The sequence below is a fragment of the Plectropomus leopardus genome, chromosome 17 (genome assembly GCF_008729295.1).
Source record: "Plectropomus leopardus isolate mb chromosome 17, YSFRI_Pleo_2.0, whole genome shotgun sequence".
NCBI lineage: Eukaryota > Metazoa > Chordata > Actinopteri > Perciformes > Serranidae > Plectropomus > Plectropomus leopardus.
Window position 1 is genome coordinate 9,045,554 of NC_056479.1, and position 4,378 is coordinate 9,049,931.

Here is a 4,378-nt window from a genome sequence, read left to right on the forward strand (position 1 = left end):
GAAGAAAGAGGGTTGTGCGGACCGTTCCCTCTCCTCCCTCCCTGCTGCTGGAGTCACTGCAGGGCCAAGTCAAACAGCTGATTCATGTGTCCAACTTGAGGAGACCGTTTCATTTGCAGGACTTACAAGGAAAAACGGGGCGCAGGGTTGAATCTTAATGCTGCATTCTGATCTCAGGCCAGGGGAACATGGCTGCCAGCTAAGTTTGACTGCGAAACACTCAACGCCTGCTTTGTGCTTTGGCATTTTACACCCAGAATCCCCAGTGTGAACCTCTACACCGCTATCCTTTAACCTCACTGATGGTTGTACATGGCCACATACCAAATTGAATCCTGATTAACGAGCTGGATATACGACTGTCTCGGCCCCACCTTCATCACTATATCAAGGCCCTGTTCCCCCAGACAGGGTGTAAATTTTAGGAGGAGTAGGCCTTGATTTACTAAAACCCATCTTAAACCTTTTTTTTTTTAACATGAATTCCTGCAGTGAATTAAACAATATTAATTTCAACCACATGTGCTAGTTGTCATCAGTGAGGCCCGAGGCTGCTGAATAAAGTGGAACAGATCACAAAAAGCACAGATCACTGTTAATAGTGGAAGAGCAAAAACAGACAAAACAATGGGAGCAGATTAAAGGACACCCTAACAACAACAACAACAACAACAACAACAACCACTTGATGCCAAAAAACCTTTAAATGATCAGCTCTTGGAGAGAAACGTGTCACAGGTTTTCCTCTGTGAGAAACAGATGTAAGTCTGGGATCCCGCCATGAAATGATTCCCTGTGCTCTGTGAAGGTGAGAAAAAATATTTTGGAAACTGCATTTTAGCGAAACGTCTTGCAATTTACAGACCAAGTTGCTTGACGACAGGCCAATCATTTCATTCAGTTGTGTTGTGCAGGGAGAGATCTAAAACATGTAGGAAAAGCAGTAGTCAAGGAGAGGTTTGGGAAACTCTGCATTGGCCGATTTGTGTCACAGTCAGTGTCCTAATGACTTTTAGGGAAAACTGGACTGAGTATTTGTAGAAGACTCATTTAAGTTGCCTATATGAGTTGGTGTCATTTTATTTTTCGCTCTGTTAGTTTATAATCAGAAAGATTGTGCTTTCATGGTTTTGGGGTGTTTTTCTCTCCTGTGTTCCTGTGCTCTGTTCTCTTTTTTTGCCCAACTACACACCTGCACTACAACAGCCTCTTTAGTCCACCCTTGCTCCTGAATTTTTACCAAAAACCAGCTCCCTGCCTGTTCTTCTGCCTAATCACCTCATTCCCCTCACCTGAGCATCTCCACCCTTTTCTCCACCTGCTTTTCATTTCATCGTTAAACTGGTTTTCAGTTCGTTCAGTGTTGATTTGGTTGGGCTACCTTCAATTTGCTGATTCCTTGCTCCAACCAAGACTTCACCTTGGAATAAAGCATCATGTAATTGAGTTCCTGTTGCCTGTGTTTCCTGCATTGGCGCCACCTGCTTCACACCTCATGACAAGTTTACAGCAAAGTCACTGAAGCTCACAAATAAAGTATGTGAGGAAAAAACATAGCTTTTCCTTCTGAAAGTTAGTAGAAAAGTAGCACAAATGCTTAAAGATACAGCACATACGTAACTTCTAAAAGCAAAGTATTACACCCCCATTAGCTAACTTTATATATCTACCAAACTTTATTTTAATGTACCCGGAGCACTTTGCTGCATCACTTGTTACAAAAAAAAAAAAAAAAAAATAGCATCTCATTTATGCTGCTGACCCTCAGGTTCATTTCTGAACTCTGAGACATGACAGCTAATAAACAACAAAGCTAAATTCTTGGGTGATACTGAGCCAGCAAGGCCTCGTGGGAATGAGCTGTGATAAAAATCAGGGGGGCTTAACTGGGACAGATAAGCGGGCCATATGGCTCGGCACCACTGGGTCCAAACAGAGCGCAGCCACAAAGAGGGCCAGCGCAGAGCGGGTTCAGGCCTCCAGTCTGCCTGTCAGCAGGAATGCTGGGGGCCCAAATATACCACACAGACAGCACAGCATACCACACAAACACACTGTATAACAAGCACAGTGCCCAGATGCTAACTCAAACTGTAAACTGTTCAAAACACTTGGGTGGTTGAAGTATGATGCACACCCTTTTCCTGCACAGTGATGTCGGGTGTAGTTTAGAAGAAAGAAAAAATATTTTTGAATGATTTTTTGGAACTTTGAGCACCACAAGCTGAAGGCAGCTGATTTCTCCAGCACTCAGCAACTCACACTGAAACAGTCTAGACTGATAAATAGCACTACAGGTAAGAGGAAAAATATGTACTTTTGATTTTTGGGGTAAACTGTACTTTAAAGTAGTCACCAGAGTAGTATCAGTTCATCCTGGAGGGGGATTCCAAATTTCATGGCAATCCATCCAATATTTGTTGAGAAATTTCACATAATTGTGTCAATCTGCTGCTGTTAGTGAAGGAAAAGTGAGAGGATCACCAAAGTCATTAGGATTTATCATCTGAGGACTATGAATGTTTGTACCAAATTGTATGTCAATCCATCCCATAGTTTTTGAGATATTTCAGTCTCGACCAAAGTAGTAGCTGATATTTTACGGTGAACAGAAACTCAACATGTGGATTTCAGGATGAAACTAGGCCTACTCAGACAAATCATTTCTGACATATAACATCGAAAGGTTAAAGAGTGAGAGGAAAGCAGAGGAAGAGAAATTCACAATGGCCTTGAATCCTAAACAGCTACCAACTTCCTCTGTTCTTGCCTAAATAAATATAAAACCAGACCACTATAATTTTCATCCTCTGACATGTTGGGTATATTTTCTTTGACAATCACATTCTGCTTTCTAAAAAGTGCTTTACCAAGTAGTAGAGAACAAAGAAGGTGCAAGTGCAGTGCAGATCCTCTATCTTAATCGTGAAAATAAACAGAAAAATACTGATTTTTGTTTGTCACACGAAACTGTATAACTCTACTCTTATAATCCTCTGTAACCATGTTATCAGTCTTGATTCTTTCCTGTGCTGTTAAAAAAAGAGGCCAAACAAGAATGAATCAATTCATAAAGGCAATAAAAACCAAACCTGTCAAAAGCAATGCATCTTTGTGTCACGTCAATTCAAGAAAAAGGCCCTTTGTTTAATGTTATCTGTTTTCCCATCTCACAGCCAGACACGGTTGTGCAAATCTCTCCTTCCTGTGTCTGCCTCCTGTTTTTCCTTCATGATAGAAAAACAGAGGAAGAAACAAAATGGGAGAGAGAGAGAGAGAGAGAGAAGGAAAAACGAGTACATAAATCAAGTAGCTTCTTAATGCCAACAATGAGCTCAGTCAGTCTTTCACTTACTGGACTCAGTGAGTCTGGACAAGCCACAACCAGTGCTGGACCTAGCACATTTGGTGCCCTAGGCAAACCTAGAACCAACCATTAGCATTAGATTTTTGGATTATTTTTCCCTGTTTGATTTTTTTTTTTTTTTTGAATTTCCAATAAAGCAGTGTAATATAGCAGTTTTAGTGCCTATCCTTTGGCTGGTGCCATAGGTGGCTGCACAACAGAGCTGTCACAAAGGCCCTCCATTACTTCACTTTTGTTTTTTTTATACAGAACCAAACAATTGCAGCATCTTGTTTCCGCGATGAGTGATTTCAGATAGCATGCTGGCATCCCGGAAGTAAAAGAGGCGTGACAAGTGTGAAACGCAACACAACTGCATCAGTCTCTATCATAATCATCTGTTCGGAGGGTAAGTAGCTCCTGGACATCATTGTCTCCCTAATTTGCAGCCATTTTCACCTGTTGGTCTTTTGCTTTAAGTTTGCTGCTAACTGCTCCTTGCTGCTTTTTAAATCTTCTGGCAGTGAGTTGCACACTTGAAACGTCATCAACACGTCACACTTCAATATCAACACACATCATCCATGGTCCCATCCCGCTGGATGTCCCGTTTAAACACACATTAATACAGCGGTGTTACTACATCTGCTGCCAGCTTAAAGACAAGTCTGTCCCCCCATTCTGGGATCATACCATTTAAAGACCTGCAATGAAGAACAATGGCGTGAAAATTATGACTTGAACAGGCGTGTGAAAGGGGCTCCTGTCACCTACAGAAAGATCTGCCACAGCTGTCTTCTTACAGATGTACACAACCAAACAAATCAAACAAATTTTGTAAACAATTTATTTGTTTTCGAGAGAGAGCATGACATACACACACACATATATATATATACTATTCTTTTCTTGCTGTAAAATAAATTTGATACATCAGACTTTGCACTGCAAGTCCTGTCATGATACATAATCATACATTTACATATATAGATCTCTAAACAACTAGCTTGTGTTCATTTGCTTACCACAGGG